This window comes from Bos grunniens, chromosome 12 (assembly GCF_055505025.1).
Source record: "Bos grunniens cultivar Pamir isolate PY7600 chromosome 12, Bosgru_T2T1.0, whole genome shotgun sequence".
Taxonomy (NCBI): domain Eukaryota; kingdom Metazoa; phylum Chordata; class Mammalia; order Artiodactyla; family Bovidae; genus Bos; species Bos grunniens.
This window is the reverse complement of record NC_141176.1, coordinates 50820399-50844481: the sequence shown is the minus strand read 5'-3', so window position 1 is coordinate 50844481 and position 24083 is coordinate 50820399. Positions and strand designations below refer to the sequence as shown.

Genomic DNA, 24083 nt, shown 5'->3' with positions numbered 1-24083 from the left:
AATAAAGACTGAAAAAAATTGTTAAAATACTCGATAAAAATGTTGGTTTTTATGTATGCTTCTGAAAAGTCCTTACAGTTCTTTTTATGGTATAATGTATCTTTAACAAATGTGTAGTGCATCCCCAAACCAGGATAGACAAACCTGAAATATATTAAACAGGCCTTCCTATAGAAATGGTGACCCCAGCTGGGGTCTGACATTTTGGCTGGCACCACTGCAGGAAACTTCATTTCTGCCTCTTACCTTTGTTTCCTCTTCTGACCCTCCCTGCTGGGAGTTTTCAGTCCACTTCACACCCTGTCAGCATACCCGCAGGTGTGTAATGTGAATCCACTTCTTGGTCCTCTGCTTGGTAGCACACTAGTGTGAGGAGCCCAGGTCTACTGCCTGCAGCTGCCCACCCTTGTACTCAGACCCCACCAGCATGAAGGGTTAGCTGACTGGTCTTTCATGGCTTACCAGCTGCCCACAGACGTACTCCGTTACCCACCCTTTGCGAAGTAGCACACTAAAAATTGTAGGATTACGAGAAGGCAAAGCCCTTTTCTGTCCCTACTGTCCTTTCGGGTACCAACTTCATTTTGTTGTTCAGTTGCTCAGTTGTGTCCAGCCTTGTGACCCCTTGCAACTGCAGTGCACTAGGCTTCTCTGTCCTTTACTATCTACTGGAGTTTGTTCAAATTCACGTCCATTGAGTCATGATGCCATCCAACCATCTTATCCTCTGTTACCCCCTTCTGCTGCCCTCAGTCTTTCTCAGCATCAGGGTCTTTTCCAACGAGTTGGCTCTTCGCAACAGGTGGCTAAAGGGTTGTAGCTTCAGCTGCAGCATCAGTCCTTCCAATGAATATTCAAGCAACTTCACTGTACCCGCCTGCCCCCTGCTCCCCCAAAATCAGAATAGAAACCTGCCTGCCCAATCTGAGTTAAAACCATACACCTGAATTCCCAGACTGTGCTTAGAATCTTTCCATCGCCCACCAACTCGAGTTTAACATCTTCACTCTTCTCTCCCACCCTCATTCTTGGTGTTTCAAGTTATGTGCAAAGAGGCCCAGAGTAAGCCTCTAATCCAAACACTGGGTGATGAATTTGATGAGAATAAATTTAAATTGCATGTTTAAATTTATCTACTGAATTTCAAAGGCAAGTTTTGTGTTTTTTTTCCCATAGTACAGTTTTTACACTTTTCATTGAAAACATCCATTTTGCTTATTATGATTTTAAGGAGCTTCAGTGGTTAGCCTGGGAATTAACCACTGTTTGTAACAACATTTCTGTGGGAAAATGGGTTTCAAGTTTCAAACACTTGACTTAAATGTAAACTTTTGGAAAATCCCTCATTCTCCAGTTAGAAAATGTATAAATGATCATTTAGTTTCCAAAGAGAAACAGATTATCCCCAAGCTCATTAAGTAAAACCCAAATATTTTAATTTCGTCTTTCATTTCTACTGAGACAGGTTAACATACACACCAGATTTATGTGAGCAGAAGACAAGATAGTTGAAACTTCCAACATGCTTGTGCTTTGTTTTTAAAGGTGCTTAAGCAGAATTATCTTTTCAAATAATTTTTAAATTTTATTTTTTTATTAAATTTTAGAAAAATTGCAAAGATAGTACAGAGAGTTCCCATATACTTCACACCATTTCCCTTAATATCTTATATTCAGTTCAGTTCAGTAGCTCATTAGACTCTGCGACCCCACGGACTGCAGCACTCCAGGCTTTCCTGTCCATTACCAACTCCTGGAGCTTGCCCAAACTCATGTTCATCGAGTCAATGATGCCATCCAACCGTATCGTCCTCTGTTGTCCCCTTCTGCCTTCAGTCTTTCCCTGCATCAGGATCTTTTCCAATGAGTTAGTACTTCGCATCAGGTGGCCAAAGTACTGGAGCTTCAGCTTCAGCATCAGTCCTTCCAATGAATATTCAGGACTGATTTCTTTTAGGATTGACTGGTTTGATCGCCTTGCAGTCCAAAGGAAGCCCTAATATATTAGTGTGGTACATTTGTTACAACTGATGAACCAGTGTTGATTCATTAGGTTTCCTTGGTTTATACCTAATATATTTTTCTACTCCAGGATCCTGGATAGGACAGGATATTACATTTAGTCATCACTTCTCCTTAAGCTTGTCTGTAACAGTGTTTCAGATTTCCCTTGTTTTTGTTGACCTTGGCAGTTTTGAGGAGTACTCAACCTGGTCAGGGCTTCCCTGGTGGTTCAGTGGTAATGAACCTGCCTTCCAGTGCAGGAGACATGAATTCCATCCCTGGGTCAGGAAGATCCCCTGGAGAAGGAAATGGCAACCTACTCTAGTATTCTTGCCTGGGAAAACCAATGGACAGAGGAGCCTGACAGGCTACAGTCCATAGGGTCACAAAAAGTTGGACATGACTTAGTGACTAAACAACAACATATGTTTATGTTTACAACATAAAAACAAAGGGAATGAAAACCAAAAGCAGGGTCAGTGATTCCCTCTAGTTTTCAAGCTAGAAGATAGAGGCAGGGGAGAAGGAAATGGCAACCCACTCCAGTGTTCTTGCCTGGAGAATCCGAGGGACGGCGGAGCCTGGTGGGCTGCGGTCTATGGGGTCACACAGAGTCGGACACGACTGAAGTGACTTAGCAGCAGCAGCAGACGAGGAACCAAAGTAGATGTAAACTGGTCATGTCTAGTTAGTTGTTCAGGTTGGGAAGTAAGTTCATGGTCTTTATTATGTCATTAAGTAAATACATAAGTTAAAATTTTTTAAAAAGAGAGCTACATTTAGAACAATGATGAAAGTGTGCCAGAAACCAAGAACTGCAATTAAATGATTAATCCAGTATTCAAGTCTGCCTCTGAAGTAATAGTAAGCAAACAAACAAGAAGTAAACATGATACACAGCATTTTCTAGATAATATAGGTGGGTCTATTAGGCCAACATCTTGAGAAAATCAATTCAATAATCTTGCCTTAGGAGGAATGATTCATGCTGACTAAATTCAGTGAAGATGGGTATATAACTCAAAATATTTATTAATTTACACTGAAAATATAATGGCGAAGTAGTCTGTAATATTCACCGAATTTTTTAATTTATTGATTTCTCTTTGGTTGTACTGGGTCTTCGCTGCTGCATGCGAGCTTTCTCTAGTGGAGAGCAGGGACTCCTCTTGCACTGTGGTGCACAGGCTTCCCATCATGGTGCCTTTCTGTGGATCATGGGCTGTAAGTGTGCAGGTTCAGTAGTGGTGGCACACGGGCTTAGTTGCTCTTCAGCACATGGAATCATCCAGGACCAGGGATTGAACTTGTGTCCCCTGCACTGGCAGGTGGATTCCTTTCCACTTTACCACCATGGAAGTCCTCATTCAACAAACGTTTCTTGAATATTAGCAAACTCACACTTTGCTAATCACTTGGCATATAGTGGTACACAGACAATTTTCACAAAGTTTATAATCTATTGGGGGAGTCAGATAGTTAATAACTAATAACAAACATTAATGGGTCAGCCTCTTACACAGTGTGGTAGAGTGGAGAATTTATTATCTGTTCTTTAAAACTGAAGAAACTGAGATAGTTTCGTGACCTTGGGCAGGAGGTCTTCATAATTCCTTCCTGGCAGGATTTCATCACTGCTGTGGATAAGGAGAGCTGTGTCTCCCATTCATCTTTCAAATAAGTAAGTAGGCAAGCAAGTAAGAGGGAGTTTGTTCCTTATGTTTTCCTGTCTCTGTCCCACCAGTGTGTGTTGGGTGTGGATGGGGCTGGGCAGATATATTGGCTTTTGGTTCCTACACGGGTCTGTATTTGGATATGATGGAGACAACTTTGCAGCTGTAGCGAATCTGCACTGGGATAAAGTTTTGTGGGGTTTTTTTTTGGTCAATTTTCTGCTTTATTTGCCCTTATATGGGCAGTAAGTGGCAGGATTTATATTTCACACTGAAAATTGCTGGCTTTCAGCTGGCTGCTGCTGTTGGGATTGTAGTGTCTGCAGTGAGCATGCCTGTTCCTGAAAGGGAGATAGGAAAATAGACTATTGGTCTTATAGAAACAGAGCTCCTTTACAAGATAAAGTTCCTTCCCCAGCTAAAAGCCAAATTAAAACCAAATGGTGATTCTCTCACTACCTGGAGAGTTGTTGAAGAGATGAGCCTCCTCAGATGACTTCATCTGGTTGAGTGCTGGTACTTCTCTCTTGTTTATTAATCATGGTTACTATGTTCTTTATGGGGCTTTCCAGGTGGGAATACCAGACCACCTGACCTGTCTCTTGAGAAACCTGTATGCAGGTCAGGAAGCAACAGTTAGAACTGGACATAGAACAACAGACTGATTCCAAATAGGAAAAGGATTACGTCAAGGCTGCATATTGTCACCCTGCTTATTTAACTTACATGCACAGTACATCATGAGAAATGCTGGCTGGAAGACGCACAAGCTGGAATTAAGATTGCCGGGAGAAATATCAATAACCTCAGATATGCAGATGACACCATCCTTATGGCAGAAAGTGAAGAGGAACTAAAAAGCCTCTTGATGAAAGTGAAAGAGGAGAGTGAAAAAGTTGGCTTAAAGCTCAACATTCAGAAAACGAAGATCATGGCAACTGGTCCCATCACTTCATGGGAAATAGATGGGGAAACAGTGGAAACAGTGTCAGACTTTATTTTTTGGGGCTCCAAAATCACTGCAGATGGTGACTGCAGCCATGAAATGAAAAGACGCTTACTCCTTGGAAGGAAAGTTATGACCAACCTAGATAGCATATTCAAAAACAGAGACATTACTTTGCCAACAAAGGTCCGTCTAGTCAAGGCTGTGGTTTTTCCTGTGGTCATGTATGGATGTGAGAGTTGGACTGTGAAGAAAGCTGAGTGCCGAAGAATTGATGCTTTTGAACTGTGGTGTTGGAGAAGACTCTTGAGAGTCTCTTGGACTGCAAGGAGATACAGCCAGTCCATTCTAAAGGAGATCAGCCCTGGGTGTTCTTTGGAAGGAATGATGCTAAAGCTGAAACTCCAGTACTTTGGCCACCTCATGCGAAGAGTTGACTCATTGGAAAAGACTCTGATGCTGGGAGGGATTGGGGGCAGGAGGAAAAGGGGACGACAGAGGATGGGATGGCTGGATGGCATCACCAAATCGATGGATGTGAGTTTGAGTGAACTCTGGGAGTTGGTGATGGACAGGGAGGCCTGACATGCTGCGATTCATGGGGTCTCAAAGAGTCGGACACGACTGAGCGACTGAACTGAACTGAGGTGGTGCTACTGGTAAATAACCTGCCTGGAAATGCAAGAGACTTTAAAGATGCGGGTTGAATCCCTGGGTTGGGCATGGAGGAGGGCATGGCAACCCACTCCCGTATTCTTGCCTGGAAAATCCTATGGACAGAGGAGCCTGGTGGGCTCACCACTGAAGTGAATTAGTGCGCACGCATGTTCTTTGGTTTATTCATGAAATTAAGAAATGACTGAAAAGAAACTGTTGGCCTTCAGTGTCTTCTGTGGTAACCAGAAGGAGACAGCATTTGAGATTGAACTTCCATGTCAAAAAGTCCATGGAAAGAAAAGAAATTCTAAATTGGAAATTCCCCATTTTCACTGTATCTTAGTCTTCACAACGATCCTTTAGTAAGCTAGTTACCCATGGCTTCAAATTCAACGTTGTTCACAAGAGGCTGCGCTACTAGAGATTATAAGAACTAAAAAAGTAAGGAGAGGAAGACCCACATGGATATTATGGACACATACAAAATTAGTTGTATATTGACTAATTTTCATTTACCGATATTAAGAGCTTACCCTTTTTTTCCCACTATTTTTTCTTTGGATATATTGCCCATTCAGTACTCCCTTCCTTCCTGTATGGTTTATCTAAACTGTTTTGAAATGTCTGGCAATTATACTTGCAATTAGAGAGAGAGAGAGAGAAACTGTGGAAGTTAGGACACATAAAAGAGGAGTAGGAAAACGGGGGCACAGCGGTAAACAATCTGCTTGTCAGTGCAGGAGACACGGGTTCCATCCCTGGGCTGGGAAGATCTCCTGAAGTAGGAAATGGTAACTCACACCAGTATTGCCTGGGAAATTCCTTGGGCAAAGAAGCCTGGTGGGTTACAGCCCATGAGGTCACAAAGAGTTCGGCACAACTGAGTGGCAGAGCGCGCGCACACTTAAACGCGGGAAGGCGGTATAGCTGAGTTCAGTTCAGAGAAGCATATATACAGGGTACTATCCTGTACAATGGTTTAGATTAGGTTGCAATTAACCATTAGTTTTCAAAGTTAAAAACCGAACAAAAAAACCCCAAGCATTCATGAGAGACGTGGTTAGATAAAAGTAAAACACAAAGTTCAAGATAAGCCTAAATACTTAAAAGAGATCGGAATTTTGTCCTTGGGTCCTGCCTGATGCAGAGAGCAGTAGTCATGGGTGACTTGTGCTGACAATAACTAGAAAAAAAATCCTTGTTAATGGCTTGCAACGTTGTAACCAAAAGCAGAACAAATTATAATTACAATTGTTACGTATGTCTTGATTTACAATGCTTGGGAAATACTTAAATATTCATTGGTAATGCATTTAGAAGCTATTTCTCATATTGGGGTGCAGATTACTAATTCTCAGATTAAGTGGTTCTTTCCAAAGTAGATTAGGGGATTGTTGGGGGGGGTACTCAAGACTACCTTCAGTTTTAGTAATTTACTAGGAGTAATCACAGGACTCAGCATATAATCATACCAGCAAACCAGCAAAGTGAAAAGGCATGTGGGGCTAGTGTTGCAAGCTTCCAAGATTCCTTCCCCAGTGGAGTCACACAGGATGTGCTTAATCCCTAACCCAACAAGTTGTGTCTAATTGTGTGAAAGGTTGCCAACCAGGGAAGCTCATTAGAGACTCAATACCTAGATTTTTTTTTTTTTTACTGAGAGCTTATCATATGGGCACCCCTGCCTGGCATGTACCCAAATTTCAAACTCCCAGAAGTAATGCAGAGGGTTGTGTAATTATATTGTTTGTAAAAACAGTTGAGACACAGTGAACCGCTCATATCAGTCAATGGTGGGAATTCTCCTGGAATCCAAGTTCCCAGATGCCAATGAAGGGCCAACCTTGCCAGCTCTAAGTATAAGCAGTCAGGAGTGCTATGTTAACTCTTTTCTGCACAGGCATAAGTCAACTCTTCTAAAAATTCTAGAGGTAACTTACTAAATAACTTCTTATATATTGCCTAAAGAAATAATCTAACTTTTGTGATCATTCATTAATATTAGTATTAATTCTCCCAAAATGAATGATGCTAGTATAAATTTAGCCTATTCATTCTGCTATTACTATGCATGCTCAATTGCTTCAGTTGTGTCTGACGCTTTGCGACCCTATGGACTGTAGCCCACCAGAATGCTCTGTCCATGGGATTCTCCAGGTAAGAATACTGAAGTAGGTTACCATGCCCTCACCCAGGGGATCTTTCCCACCCAGGGATTGAACTCTCATCTATTAGGTTTCCTGAATTGGCAGGAGAGTTCTTTACCACCAGTGTCACCTGGGAAGACCTCATTCTACTATATTTATCAAGAATTTCAGAATTTAAGTATTAAGGTTTTCAAATTTGAATAAGAACTTATTTGCCATCATTTAAATGGAATTTTACTGTTTTACGTGTTATTTTCCAATGAAGGGTGCCGATTTGACTAGTCCTGTATTTGATAAGGGGGATATTCCAGCCATTGATGTAACCATTTCATAGCACACAGAAATACTGAATATTATGGATTGCATAGCTTGATGAACTTGATCCTGATTTATTCTCTTTTGAGTTCCAAGTACCCCAGGAGAATGTAGCTATTAATCTTCAGCTAGTTACTGTTTCGGCATATGAAGAACGTTTGTTAAAGAAAAGCACTTACATATCTCATTGTGTTTCACATTTCTGTGCCAAGGGAAAGGGCAAAGAAATATTTAAGATGTGCTACTAAAGAACTGTTATTATTAAGGTCATAATTGCAGGATGTAGGTTGATTTCAGATTCTGACCCGTGATGACTAAGCAACAGGTTTGATGATTTCAGACAGATATTAACATTCTGGCCCATAGGAATTTACAAAGAAATGGCAGGGCATGTGGGAAACCCTGGAGAAGCAGACTGCCTTCTCCCAACATGTGCAAACCCCTTCACACTGTAGAAGCAGTGACTTAGTTTGGGGGATGAGAAAAGAGGGTATTTTTTATTTCTTGCTAAAAATGCCACTCATAGATGGGTGTGAAAAACCCCTTGCTTTTAGGGTAGACATCTAAACATTCATCATTCATATATTTGGTGTCTCTGGAGCACACATACCAAGAGTCAAGGATACTGAGGAGAATGACATTGGTCATGCCCTTGAGGAGATAAGATTTCCTGTGGCAGTGATTTTGAAATTACAGGGTGAGTAAAAACCAGCTGAGGAGTTCGTTTCTACCCATGAACATTTAGATATTGGAGTGTAAGTGAAAGATTAGCTATTTATTAATGATTGTTGGAGTTGGATGATGTGTATATTTGGGTTCATTATGCCATTGTCCTTTTTATTTGTGTGAAAATTTCCATATAGACTTATATTTTATTTTAAAAATTATGTTTTAAATTTTTAAATTTTATAAAATTATAAATAATTTATAATTTAAATTATATATAATTTATAATTGTATTATATTTTAAAATCATTTTAAAAATTGTATTTAAAAATTTTTACTTTAAATTTAATTTAATTTTTATTTTATATTGGAGTATAGTTGATTTACAATGTTAGTTTCAGATGTACAGCAAAGTGATTCAGGTATGTGTGTGTGTGTGTGTGTGTATGTATGTATGTATATATATATATATATATATCTCCATCCTTTTTCAGATTCTTTTCCCATATATGTTATTACATAATATGGTGTAGAGTTCCCTGTGCTGTACAATAGGTAAGTTGGGTTTTTTACTATCCCGATAATTTACCTTGTTTTATTAAAAAATTATAAAACATTAGCATTTTGTCTATAAATATATTTGTTCTTACTTCAAGATGGGAGACCAGGATACACCATAGAGCAATTTTTATCATACAGCTGGCGTAAATCATACATACTACCATAATTAAAGTATACTTTCAGCCAGATAATGTGTTTTTTATATTCTGATTAGTGATACATGAATTGGTAAGCAGCTTGTTCCATAATAGGCAGTAAAAGATGCTTGTTTTATGCTAAGAAATTTCTAAAAGTTGTTTTACATACAAATCATTTGGAAAAACTAATTTGACTAAAACTATTTAAAACATTTTAAAAGAAACTGACCATAAGACTGAGGGATATCTTAAGATGAACAGAATAAATATGAACAGAATAAATAATCTAAACATTAAAACTCTCCCAAGTCATGGTAAACATTTGAAGACAGGAATCATAACTCTAATATATGTGAAACATGAATAAGATTATAAAACAATAAAATAAAATGATCATCCTTTAAAGTGCCTTATTATAAATTATGTAATCATTAAAACGTCAAACAACAAAACTGAATATTGAATGAATGAATGGCTAAATAAACAAATAGGTGTTTTTTCTTTAGCCTCAGTTTAAGAGTCACACATCTAATTGTCCAGCAGAAATGCACTTTTGAACTCCATACATTTTTTTCAATTTGAGAGTCTTTTAAAACAGTACAGGCCCCAAAATACTACATGTACATTCTCCCATGCCAGTGATTGACTAGAGCTGAATGAAACTACCCCTTTGTTTGCTCAAGATAACTTTTCTCAGCTTTTACCTTTTCTTTGCCTTCGCTGCTGTTTTTCTGCTTTTGGCTTCTTGCTCAATGAAAGCTACCATGTGCTTCATTTGCTGTTTCTATCAGCACCGCACAGGCTTGTGGCAAACACAGAATTAGCCTAGGAAATAATGGGCTAATTTGATGGGCCAGATGAAAGAAAGGGCAGACAGAAACTCAACAAAGGTCTCAGCTTCCTTGCTTTATAATTCTGGATTCTGCATTTGCTATTTTTGAGTTTCTCTAATGCTAATTTATGTTATTCTTTCGTAGCTTCTATACTTTTCTTAATTTCTTTTAGTTTGTTTTGAAATATTAGATTTTACAGTTTCACATTTGGTCAGCATGTCTTTTTGAAGTGTTTTTGTCATGGTTTGTGAGGACTTTATTCTGCGCTTTCTCTTTTTTCTGATGAAAATGCTGCATGAAATTTGTCCAGTTTTCTTCTTTGCTTATTTTGAAAATAAGTTTTTCCTTCTTTTATAAGAGACGTCCAACGAGACAGATTTTCTAGCTTCCCTGTTCCAGGACTTCTTCTATTGTTTTTGCAAAGTAATAAGAAAATAATAGCCTCTTTCAGCGATCTGCCTCTCATTGCTTTTTTTTTTTTTAAATAAGGAAGCAATGCATCATTTAACAAGGGAGAATTACTTTAAAACAGGGAGTATCACAATGAGTAGCTGAGAGAAGAGTGGAATTTTAATCAAAGGTACAACTGAGTTTAATGATCCAAAACAGATGACTAGTTCTCCTCTAGAGTTATAGCCATAACTGTAAAAAATACTGCATGGTCTGAATAACTTTTTCATATACATTAGAGCAAAGTGAAGGAAAAATTTTGTAACTATATAATCCAGAGGTGGTCTCACTCCTTCTCGGAATGTTTTTAACTTTTCAGACGTCATTTTTTCTTTCTTCCACCTCCTCCCTCCACTTTTGCTTAAAATAAATTTCCTAAGCCACGTTTGCCAGTGTTTTCTCTTTCATAATCTCAACACTAGATTGTCAGTTATTTGGTAAAGTTTTTCATGAAGCTATATATATTATCCAAGAATTTGTGTTGCATTCTCTGAAATTTTGTTGAGAACTGACTTAAAATTACCTAGTTTCTAAAAAATACTTTATATACACATTGTTAATTAGTTCAGTTCAGTTCAGTCGCTGTGTCTGACTTTTTGTGACCCCACGGACTGCAGCATGCCAGGCTTCCCTGTCCATCACCAACTCCGGAGCTTACTCAAACTTATGTCCATTGAGTCGGTGAGGCCATCCAACCATCTCATTGTCTGTCGTCCCCTTCCTCCTCCCATCTTCAATCTTTCTCAGCATCAGGGTCTTTTCCAATGAGTGAGTTCTTCGCATCAGGTAGCCACAGTGTTGGAGTTCCAGCTTCAGTATCAATGAATATTCAAGACTGATTTACTTTATGATGGACTGGTTGGATCTCCTTGCAGTCCAAGGGACTCGCAAGAGTCATCTCCAATACCACAGTTCAAAAGCATCAGTTCCTCGGCGCTCAGCTTATTTTATAGTCCAACTCTCACATCCATATATGACTATTGGAAAAACCATAGCTTTGACTAGATGAGCCTTTGTTGGCAAAGTAATGTCTCTGCTTTTGAATATGCTATCTAGGTTGGTCATAACTTTTCTTCCAAGGAGTAAGCGTCTTTTAATTTCATGGCTGCAGTCATCATCTGCAGTGATTTGGGAGCCCCCCAAAATAAAGTCTGTCACTGTTTCCATTGTTTCCCCATTATTTGCCATGAAGTGATGGGACCAGGTGCTATGATATTAGTTTTCTGAATGTTGAGCTTTAAGCCAACTTTTTCACTCTCCTCTTTCACTTTCATCAAGAGGCTCTATAGTTCTTTTTCACTTTCTGCCATAAGGGTGATGTCATCTGGGTATCTGAGGTTATTGATATTTCTCCCGGAAATCTTGATTCCAGCTTGTGCTTCATCCAGCCCAGCATTCTGCATGACGTATTCTGCATATATGTTAAATAAGCAGGGTGACAATATACAGTCTTGATGTACTCTTTTCCCAACTTGGAACCAGTCTGTTGTTCCATGTCCAGTTCTACCTGTTGCTTCTTGACCTGCATACAGATTTCTCAGGAGGCAGGTAAGGTGGTCTGGTATTCCCATCTCTTGAAGAATTTTCCACAGTTTGTTGTGATCCATACAATCAAAGGCTTTGGCATAGTCAATATAACAGAAGTAGATGTTTTTCTGGAACTCTTTTGCTTTTTTGATGATCCTGCGGACGTTGGCAATTTGATCTCTGGTTCCTCTGCCTTTTCTAAAACCAGCTTGAACATCTGTAAGTTCACAGTTCACATATTGCTGAAGCCTGGCTTGGAGAATTTTGAGCATTACTTTCCTAGCGTATGAGATGAGTGCAGTTGTGAAGTAGTTTGAGCATTCTTTGGCATTTCCTTTCTTTGGGATTGAAATGAAAACTGACCTTTTCCAGTCCTGTTGGATTTTCCACATTTGCTGGCATATTGAGTGCAGCATCATCTTTTAGGATTTGAAAGAGCTCAACTGGAATTCCATCAGCTTCACTAGCTTTGTTCATAATGATGCTTCCTAAGGCCCACTTGACTTCACATTCCAGGATGTCTGGTTCTAGGTGAGTGATCACACCACTGTGATTATCTGGGTCATGAAGATCTTTTTTTGCAGTTCTGTGTATTCTTGCCACCTCTTCATAACTACAATTGGCATGTAGTTTGTTTGTTCAACTCTTGTGTTGGACTGTAATATTCAGCTGTATACAGATTTAGGAGTTCCTCTGACTGTTGTAACAAAACTGCTTATCTTATGACTGTTTTCTCTTTTGGGGGCATGTTAGGCTTTCTATGTTATATCCTAATAAAGTTTCCTTGTTGAGGCTGTTTGCTAAGGTCATATTGATGTAGATTTCAAGCAGCATCTCCTCTCAAAGGGACAAGTTCTTTCCACTGTCAGGTACCTGGGAGAGTGGAGGGATTGAAGCCCTTAGGACTTAAGCATGTTAGATGAGCAAGGGTGTTAGTGCACAGATGACTCAGGTTCTGTGTAGAGACTCAGTAGACAATGAAGTAGGCTTCCGTGCCTTCTTATCAGGTTTCCCTGATAGCTCAGTTGGTAAAGAATATGCCTGCAGTGCATATTCTGGTTCGATTCCTGGGTCGGGAAGATCTGCTGGAGAAGGGATAGGCTACCCACTCCAGTATTCTTGGGCTTCCCTTGTGTCTCAGCTGGTAAAGAATCTGCCTGCAATGTGGGAGACCTGGTTCGATCCCTGGGTTGGAAAGATCCCCTGGAGAAGGGAAAGGCTAACCCACTCCAATATTCTGGCCTGGAGAATTCTGTGGACTGTATAGTTCATGGGTTCGCAAAGAGTTAGATGTGACTGAGCGAATTTCACTTTCACGTTTTTCCCTGCCTTCTTAGATCTTGTGCCCAGTTTGATCCTTTGAAGACTGGCGAGTACTTTGTTGATAGGGTCATATCTGGCTCAGCAGGTCTCAGAATTGTAATGAGCTATTAAAAATTTCCTCCAGTGGAACCATGAGACATTGCCCAGGTTAGGAGGCAGAATGGTCCAAGGTCATGAACTAGCTCTGTGTGTGTGTGTGTGTGTGTATGTGTGTGTGTATGTGCTCAGGGTCACTCAGTTGTGTCCAAGTCTTTGCCACCCCATGGACTGTAGCCCACCAGCGTCCTCTGTCCATGCGATTTTCCAGGTAGGAATACTGGAGTGGGTTGCCATGCCCTCCTCTAGGGGGATCTTCCTGATCCACGGATCAAACCTGAGTCTCCTGCATTTTAGGCAGATTCTTCACTGTCTGATCCCCCAGGGAAGCCCCCAGGGTGCTATCAGTATCTACCAAATCTGGTGGAACAGTGACAGGAACAAAGGAGAGAAAAAATACTGAAGACTGTGGCCAAGAATTTCAAGTAAGGGAGGAGCAGGGAAGGATGCCAGGTAATGGTGTGTTCACTTGAGGGGGCCCTAAGGCTCTGTACTGGGAGCATGCACTGGGCAACCCCTTTCACCAGCCACCATGAACGCTGCAGAGGCTGGCAGCTGCTGAAAGGGGCTTCTCTCTGAAGCATCCTTTCAGAATACTATTCAGAAACCTTTTTCATTCTTCTCAGTCCTTCCAATCTGCCACCCTCAGATTTTATCTCTCAGATGATTCATCATTAATTTCACAGAGAAAATAGAAATCATCTAATAGAACTTTCTCAAATTCTTGACCTCACATCTACCAAATGACGTGCATCTACAACTGTGTCCTCCTTTTCTGCCTTTTTGATGGAAGAGATCTCATGCCTCATGTCTACAAATAATTCCTTCACTTGGTTGTGGTCTTAAATACATCCCTACTTGTAAAGGAATTCACTCATTTATTTAACAGATACCTACCAAGCATGTACTTTGTAACAGATGCTTTGTTCCATTTTTTTGAGTAACCGTTTTCTCTTCTGTATATTCAACTTCTCTCACTTCATTTGCTTCTTCCCAGTAGTATTTAACTGTGCTCAATAGTCTCAGTCAAATAGTTGATTTTTTTAGCTAAAAATCAACTAAACTGAACCAAATTGAAAATCATCTCCTGTCTCCCTACCCACCTCTTCAGCTACTAGCCTTTATTCTTCTCTGCACAGACAAGCAACCTCTAAAATTTTGTCTATACTTAGCATTTTAATGTCTGCTTCTCTCATTCAGTCTCCTGCTCTTAATAAAAGTACATTCTCTGTAGTCACCAATAACATGGCATGTGGCTAAATATGGAGGGGAACCAATTCAGTCTTCACCTTATTTGATCTGTATGCACCTTTTAAAAATGTGGACCACTTCTTTTTTTCCTGGGTTTCCATGGGAAACCACATTCTTCCTATGTCTCTGGTTCATCCTTCTTAGACTTCTTGCATGCTACATTTTGGTCTGTATTTCCCTTAAATGTTGATGTTCTTCAGGGTTTCCTATACATCTTTCCTTCTCATTGTCAGCCCTCTGTGTTTGATGTCATCAGCTCTTCAGACTGAAATTATCATCCACATCATGTAAGAAAAATGCTTTGACATGTGTTTAGACATGAAGTTGTTGGGATCACAAAGCCTGTTTTGTGTAAATAGGTCTATGAGGAGAAAGCCAAAATAAATGTTTTAATGAATCCCAATTAGCAATCTATTTCATGCCAATTAAATACCAGTGAAGTGACAGAGAAGTTATTAGGTTTATTGTTAGTATCTTAGGCATCACAATGCTGGGTACATATTATGAAGTAGGTGTGTAGAGTCAGTTCTTACAACAAATATTCTAACAGATACAATTTCATGCAATACTGATGTAATTGATAAAGGTATTATCATAACAAACATGAAAAATAAACTGCAGTATCTATTGTTTTGAGTTAATGTTACATTCTGAAGGAGAAGATGACGATAGTAATCCTTTTGTAATTAAAAATAGCATATCACAAAAAGGTTCTTTTTGTCCTGAGCAAACTGCCCAGTGATTCATATTTATGATACAGAACCTACATATATAAATTGGACATGGCCTTCTCCCTACTTGGCTAGTGCTACATACTCTTGCATTTTTGACATTTGAATTATAACCGCTTGTGTTCTGCTTTGAAAAATTGTCCTCTGTGAGGACTGTATCACTCATGCCCCTTTGGCTTGTCCAGTGGCATGCATACCAGCAGGAGATGTCATACAAGAGGACAGCAAGATCAGGGCATTTCTTCTCTGCTCGCTCCCTTCTCTGTGCCGTATCTTTGGCAGTAGCTGCTCTCCCCACCCCCAGTAAGTCCCCTACATGTGAACCTTCAAGCTGTGAAATTTCAAAGACTCAAACATGCATTTACATGTCCAAAGCCATGTCAAAGGTGAGTGAAATTGCAGCTTGCCCTCCATCTCCTGTTGCTGATGGTCTTCCAGCTCTGCCACCTCCCAGTCAGTAACTCTTCTTGTCAGTTCACTCAGTGCCAGTCCCTGTATACCAGCTGTTGTACTGTTGTTGTCGTTTAGTTGCTAAGTCTTGTCTGACACTCTTTTATGATCCTATGGACTGTAGCCCACCAGGCTCCTCTGTCCATGGATTTCCCAGACAAGAATACAGGAGTGGGTTGCCAACTGTACTTCTCAAGGTACTGTATTGTAAGATTAAAAAATTTTTTTTTTAATTTTTGCTTTTTTTTATGCATTATTTGTGTGAAAAATATTATAAACCCATTACAATACAGTACTCTATAGCTGATAGTGTTAGTTGGGTACCTAGGCTAACTGTGCTTGACTTATGAACAAATTGGACTTATGAACCTGTTCTTGGAGTGGAACTCATTTGTATGTAGATTTACTGTATAGGTTCTGCTGGGCAGTGCTCCCTTCAAGTTCCATTAACACCATTTCCTACTCTTGATTTTTCAGTCATAGGTGTAGTATGGGTTCCCCACTGCTCTAAGTCTCTCAGTGCCTCAGTATTCCCTGTTCTCCTCATTTTGCCCACACCTTGTTACTCCTTTCACCAAAATCTTATTTGAATCCATCAAGGGTGAGTTTTTTTTCTTTCTAGGACCTGACTGATAGGATAGTGTTGTAAAAGTAGCCCAGTGCTCTGTGTCCTCAAAAGCACTTGTGTCAGCAATATTCTGCTTCTGTTAAAGATTCTCACTGAATAACATTTGTGATGCGGGGGTTCCAAGATTTAGCCTGTATTTCAACGAAAGGTGGCATGGATTTGTGATTTGTTATTTCATATGTGCTGATGATTCTCAAATTTATATCTCTAGCCCAGATCTGTCTCCTAAATTTCAGAACCAGACGTTCAACTCCTCTGATTTCTCTGTTCTGATAACCCACAGACGTTTAAAATTCCAAATGCCCAATTGCAGTTCATCTCCCTGTATCCCCTTTAAGCAACTTTCTCAGCCTGTTCCTGTATGCATAAAGTTAGGAACCCAGAAACTTCTTTATGATCTGAATAGTCATGGTTCCTGTTAGCCCAGGTTGGCAGTACTTTTGCTAGTACAGTTCCCTTAAGAATATTGGGAGTTTCCTATATACCAGGTGAAAATCCACTCCATGCTCTAGAAGCCAAAAACACACTTGTTTTCAAGACAGTCTTCTATACTTTAGACTAATTTACTTTGGGATCAGGCTTTTGTGACCTACATCTTTAAGCTTTTGAGAAGCCATTTTATTCAGCCCAAGAAAGCACCAATTTAGGATTGCTTAGAAGTCTTATAAAAAAGTCTTATAACTTTGATTTTATCCTTAGGTCATGTTTTAATTTGAAAATCTTTTATTTGCTCCAGAAGCTGAAAATAAGAGTTTATACTCTTGACTAATTCTAGCGCCCCCTACAATCTATTTAAATTCTGCTTACAAAGGGGCCAGTTGTTTTCCAAGCCTTTGTCTTTCTTGAAGCTCCTACTTCCGCTAGTACGAACACTCTGTTTTCCTCTTTGAAACCTGCTCAAATCCAGAAGTCCACCATGTTACTGGGTGCACCAAGTTACTGCAAGTGATACTTTTAGCATTACATAACATAGGTCACTGGTTTTTAAGCTTCTATAGCAGTTTCTTCCTCCCCCCCCCACCCCCGCCCCAGTCTCCTGAAATTGTTTTCTTGCTATTTTTCCTGCCTCCACTAACAGTTTCCTTCCCTTCTGCCACATGGCCCTAGAATCAGTGTCACATGTTTTAGAGTTTTGTTACGGCATGATCTCAACTTCTGTATACTCGTAATATTGTAGTTACTTTTCCTTTGCCTGCCTTCCTCAGGAGAGGATGGCAACCATGTTTCCAGTGCCTGGACCATAGGAAGTTTTCCATAAATATTACTTAAGAAGTAAATAAAGTATTCTTAATTGTTAAAGACCTTTTAAAGGCATCTTTACATTTTATCAAATCTCAATTACCCTAATTGTTCAGTTGCTGAATCGTGTCTGACTCTTTGCGACCCCATGGACTGCAGTATGCTAGGCTTCCCTGTCCTTCACTATCAGTTCAGCTAGTTTCTTTCTTTCTTTTTTTTTTTTTTAAGATTTATTTGTCTAATTTGTTTTTGGCTGTGCTGGATCTTTGCTGCAGTGCGAGGACTTTCTCTAGTTGCAGTGAGTGGGGCTACTCTTCCTTGCGGCGCTCGGGCTTCTCATTGTGGTGGCTTCTCTGCTTGTGGAGCACAGGCTCTAGATTGAGGGTTCAGTAGCTGTGGTGCATGGATTTAGTAGCTCCACAGCATGCGGGGTCTTCCTGAACCGGGGATCCAACCCACGTCCCCTGCATGGACAGGCAGAATCCTAACCTCTAGACCATCAGGGAAGCCCTCTTGTTCAGCGAGCTTCTTCTTAGCTGTTTTCTCTAGTATAGTATCTGTTTGAGTACAACCTGTACAAAAATGAGTAATGACCCTGTTTGAACCAAAATTCTCCTACTTACAAAGCATGACCCTAAAAAAAATACTCAATGTTTGTATGACTCAGTTTTCTTATTTGTAAAGTGAGGTTAATAATAGTTATCTCATATGATTTTTGTGAGGAACCTGGGTGCAGAATTGAATATTCAACAGATGATGGCTATTATTATTAGTTCATTTTTAGATCCATGCATAATAAACTTGTAACAATGGTTGTTTCCAGAAAGAAATGGGTATCTGGGGAAGGGAGTGGAAGGGAGACTTACATTTTGGTGTATTTATCTTTTTATACTTTTCAAACTCTCTACTCTCTATATGCATTACCAATTCAAAATAAAGATTGGTTTTAAAACTATTACATGTATATTTATTCATTTTAATCTCTATTATATTAGTGGCTTGAGTGATGCATTTTAAAATCAGCAAGGAAAATGTGGAATAATTTCCCATGATAGATTTAAAATAGATTTATTTTTAAGCTTTTTAGGGACCATTAGAAATACTAATTAAACAGGAAGCACTTTTACAGGGGACAATTTTACTGCAGCATCAATAACATCAGTGTAAATCCACGTAATTCTGAAGAGCATAAATGTGAAATTTCACTCAATAATAAAAGAGTACATAGTGCAGGAAGTGATTAATCTCTCCATACTAATATCCTTATTCAAATAGTATTTTGTAACTTGCGCTTGACTTCATATGTTTGGCTGGTGTGGAGCTGTCTGGTCTGAAAATGTGCATTAAAACAAATGTACATATTTTTTTTAACAAAAAAACATTTGTTCATTTTAACCCTACATTTCTTTCTTCTCATCCCTCAAATGGTTTTTATGATAACAGAGTTTTTCAGACCACTTGAGGCACTTCTGAATTATGCAGTAAGACAAAAAATGGGTATTGTAAAATTATCCCTGCCTTATGGTAGAAGAAAAAACTGTTTCCTCTGCAGAAATTTTTAACTTCTGAAACTGATTCTGTTCTTTGGCATTCAAGAGAGCTCTAAACATGTTCATTCACTAGACTTCATTAATCACCTTCTGTGTGCCAAGCACTGTGCATTTGATTAGCAATCTTTTACTATGCATTGTGTTCATTTTCTACAACATTATTCTCATTACTCACTTATTTGATGCCTCAATTACCTAATTAAAAAATGTTGCTTTTATAATTCTTGCCATCCATTTATCTATCAAGAGCATTAAGAAGTAGCACTGGTATTTGGGGTGTAGGCTGAAGTAAACGAATAATTACCTCAATTTTTGTGAAGACATCTTAAACTATGTTAAAAGACAAGGTACAGTTAATTTCTTTGACTATTCCATGAGAGTTTGGAAAAAAAACCCAACTGTATTCTTTTTGTTATGTTCCAAAAAGATAATGATAAACTGGGAGAAATATAGAAAATGTATGTTGAACAAAATTTTATGCTTCCTAATATGGGGAGATTCTATGATTTGGCCCTAATTTTAAAAATAGGCCAAAAATATGATCACCAAATCTTCTAAAACAACATAGATGCTCAATAGATACGTTAACATTCTTCCTTGCTATTCCTTTCTATTGTTTTCCCATTCCTTATTTTCCTGATTTCTAGACTTGACTTTATTCCTTCTTTACTTATTATTTCCTTGGGTTTTTCTATAAAATTTTTCTTTTTTTTTTTTTTTAAGTTGAATTCTTAGTTCATTTATTTTCATTCATTGTTAATTTTTTATTTTGATAAATATACTTTAATCAATGCATTTATCTGTATTCTATAAGTTTTGAAAATTTTTTTAAACTTAATTCTATACATTTAAAATTTTCTTTTTAATCAGGATTATTCAATGCCATATTTATTACTTTCCAGATATATGGATTTATAAGCCTATGTTCTCAATTTCTAATTACCTTGAATACTAATCAGAAAATATATTGTATATAATAGCAATCCTTTGGAATTTATGGGCTTCCTGGGTGATGTGGTTCATAGTCATTTTTTAGCCACTTTCACAGGTGTTCTATAAAAAAAATTTGTATTATCTATTCATTTATTCATTACATATATTTAAACTGTAAATCATACTATTAAATTTAGAAATTTGATTATATTTAGCTTATTTAATCTTATAGTATCTGAGAATGATTTGTTAAAAATCACTAATTTTTTTTCTGTTATTATTTTTGTTGCTGTTTTTTGTATCTGACAGCAATTCAGGGTGTAAATGTTTAAGTATAATATCATCTTCTTAATACTTATACTGGCAAATATTTCTTCATGACCCCCTTCATTACATTAAATTCTATTTAATCTGACACTGAAACCACAACCCTGATTTTCTTTTCATTCATGTATGCCTAATATATTTTCTTCTATTTATTTTCAATTGTTTGTATATCCTTTTGTTTTAAAAGTGATTCTGTAGACAACATATTTCTGGATCTTTAAGTCTTTATCTTTTGATCTATTAGAGTAACTAACTTACATTTAGTATGGTTACTGTATGGAGTTACTATTGCCATACTATTTTAAGTTTCCTAATTACCACACTTTAATTTTGTTTCCTTTCTCATCTTTTTCTCTTTTTATTCCCTTTCCTTTCCTACTAGATAGATCAATATTCTACTGACTTGAAAATCATACTTTTTATATCTAGTTTTCTTTTTTTTTTTATATCTAGTTTTCTAATAACTGTCCTTTATTTATTTCCTCTCTCTTCATCTCTATCTCCCAAATTTGGGAAAACTTTTTTTTTTTTTTTCAGTATGAAGAGCAATAGAAACTGACTCTGAGAGCACATAGTATTCAAAATCTTTTGCCTTTGCCAGGTTCTTATCTGTGTTCTGCTGTGTCATCGTTTTCCTGAATAAGCAATATTTAGGTTGCCTGGGTTGGGAAAAGTCACAGGGAACAATAGGGGAAAGTCCTGATAGTATCTGAAATTGTTATTCAGTCATAAACACTTGTGCTCTGCTTACGATCTCCAGTCAGAACTCTACCACAATTTTGGAGAGGAATTCTGTTATTTTCTAGTATTTTTAATTAGCTGATGGATATAGTTAGTACATTTACCTGAAATTAGCTAATTAAATCATTTTGGCATATTGCCTCTGTGATGTTAAAAATCCTCTCTTCAACTTTAGATTCTTAAATTCTCATCTGCCATTTATTCATTTATTCACTCAATATTTCAGTTCAGTTCAGGTCAGTTCCTCAGTTGTGTCCAACTCTTTGAGACCCCATGAACCGCAACATGCCAGGCCTCCCTGTCCATCACCAACTCCCAGAGTTTACCCAAACTCATGTCCATTGAGTTGGTGATGCCATCCAATCTCATCCTCTGTCATCCCCTTCTCCTCCCACCCTCAATCTTGCCCAGCATGAGGGTCTTTTCAAATGAGTCAGCTCTTCGCATCATGTGGCCAAAGTACTGGAGTTTCAGCTTCAACATCAGTCCTTCCAATGAACACTCAGGACTCATCTTCTTTAGGATGGACTGGTTGGATCTCCTTGCAGTCCAAGGGACTCTCAAGAGTCTTCTCCAACACCATAGTTCAAAAGCATCAATTCTTCTGTGCTCAGCTTTCTTTATAGTCCAACTCTCACATCCATACATGACTACTGGAAAAACCATAGCCTTGACTAGATGGACCTTTGTTGACAAAGTAATGTCTCTGCTTTTTAATATGTAGTCTTGGTCATAACTTTCCTTCCAAGGAGTAAGTGTCTTTTAATTTCATGGCTGCAATCACCATCTGCAGTGATTTTGGAGCCCAGAAAAATAAAGTCTGACACTGTTTCCACTGCTTCCCCACCTATTTGCCATGAAGTAATGGGACCGGATGCCATGATCTTAATTTTCTGAATGTTGAGCTTTAAGCCAACTTTTTCACTCTCCTCTTTCACTTTCATCAAGAGGCTCTTTGGTTCTTCTTCACTTTCTGCCATAAGAGTGGTGTCATCTGCATATCTGAGGTTATTGATATTTCTCCCGGAAATCTTGATTCCAGCTTGTGCTTCATCCAGCCCAGTGTTTCTCATGATATACTCTGCATATAAGTTAAATAAGCAGGGTGACAATATACAGCCTTGACATATTCCTTTTCCTATTTCGAACCAGTCTGTTGTTTCATGTCCAGTTCTAATTGTTGCTTCCTGACCTGCACACAGGTTTCTCAAAAGGCAGGTCAGGTGGCCTGATATTCCCACCTCTTTCAGAATTTTCCACAGTTTATTGTGATCCACACAGTCAAAGGCTTTGGCATAGTCAATAAAGCAGGAATATATGTTTTTCTGGAACTCTCTTGCTTTTTCAATGATCCAGCGGATGTTGGCAATTTGATCTCTGTTTCCTCTGCCTTTTCTAAGACCAGTTTGAACATCTAGAAGTTCATGGTTCACATATTGCTGAAGATTGGCTTGGAGAATTTTGAGCATTACTTTACTAGCGTGTGAGATGAGTGCAATTGTGAGGTAGTTTGAGCATTCTTTGGCATTGCCTTTCTTCGGGATTGGAATGAATTTATAAAGACCCTAATAAATGTCATCTACTGTAGTTTCAGCTGGAATAAAATACAGCACAAAACCAATAATCCTTTCTCTCAAGATGCTCTCTTCATGGTGGGGGGTGGGCATAGACAAATCACCCAGTAATTATAAATGTAATAAGAGCTACAGTAGTAAATGTAGTAAGGAAAAAAAAAAAAAAAAAGACCAAAGAAAATAGGGCCACTGACTCTGACTAGGGAAGTAAAAAATAACTTCACAGAAGACATGACTCTTGACTTGGGTCATGAACAATAGATGAGTATTTCTGTTGTGAAAGATGACGGAAATTCAAGTTGTTGGCTGCAGGAAGCAAGGGCAATTGGGGAGAAAAAGAAGCTTATGAAGCCCCATGAAGAACTGAGCATATAATACATTGAGAATCGAAGGATTATTTGGCTGAGGGAATGGGGGGACCATGGGCAGCAGTTATAAGACTAGAAAGATTTGTGCTTTGAGCTTTAGGAAATATGTATCTTCAGTTAGAGATTTTTGAGCAGGGAAGGAAAAGTAGATGTCTAGGGAGGACACAGAATGCAAGAGAGAGACAGAGAGACACAGAGGAAAAAAAGAGAGCACACTAGTGCCTGGAAGAAAGGAAACAAGCTAAGAGGTTGCAATGAATCTTTCCAATCTTATGTGCTAGCTTGGGCTCTTATAATTCTCATGTAGTACAATTTTTAAACTAGGATTTGACTGAATGTTACAGCTTCTAGTCAATGCTGAAAACATTATAATATTGGGATAGTAAAGGAGCACTTTAAAAAAATATATAAGGTACACTTTCGGATACATCAGTAGCAGTGCCTACAGGGCTGTTTAGTAGATACTTCTTCATATTGTCAGAGATGCGTCTCATGAACATATGCTTTGGCCTTTTTGAGGGGTAGCAGTGGAAGTGGAAGGTTTGGGGGTGTCAGAGGATGATTTATTACCCCACCATTTAGTAAACATCATATACCTGCAGATTTTTGGTATAATAGCCACCAAACATTTTAAATTGTATCTTCATCCTCTTGTCCTTTTCTAAATTCAAGTGGTCAAACTATAACTGTACACTTTTTAATGTGCATACAATTCTCTAAGTTTCTGCAGGTGATACAATGTTAGTAAGAAAGTAATAGTTTACCATGTGGTTCATTCATGCAATAAACCAAATGTATAAATGATAATGTGTGTGTGTCTTACATCACTTCACTTGTGCCCGACTCTGTGCGACCCCATGAACTGTAGCCTGCCAGGCTCATCTGTCCACGGGGATTCTCCAGGCAAAAACACTGAAGTGGGAAGCCATGCCCTCCTCCAGGGGGTCTTCCTGACC

At 38.6% G+C, this 24083-nt stretch overlaps 1 protein-coding gene and 1 long non-coding RNA gene across 2 annotated transcripts in view; one reads left to right on the top strand and one right to left on the bottom strand.

Moving 5' to 3' along the window:
• COMMD6 (COMM domain containing 6) overlaps positions 1-24083 on the top strand; it is a 48740-nt gene that overhangs the window by 22662 nt on the left and 1995 nt on the right. The gene's annotated exons all lie outside the window — the stretch shown is intronic.
• On the bottom strand, positions 1560-4332 carry LOC147361754 (uncharacterized). Its single transcript, XR_015138227.1, has 2 exons — positions 4137-4332; positions 1560-4018 (listed from the first exon to the last, which is right to left on the bottom strand). It is a non-coding gene; the product is annotated as an uncharacterized LOC147361754 (long non-coding RNA).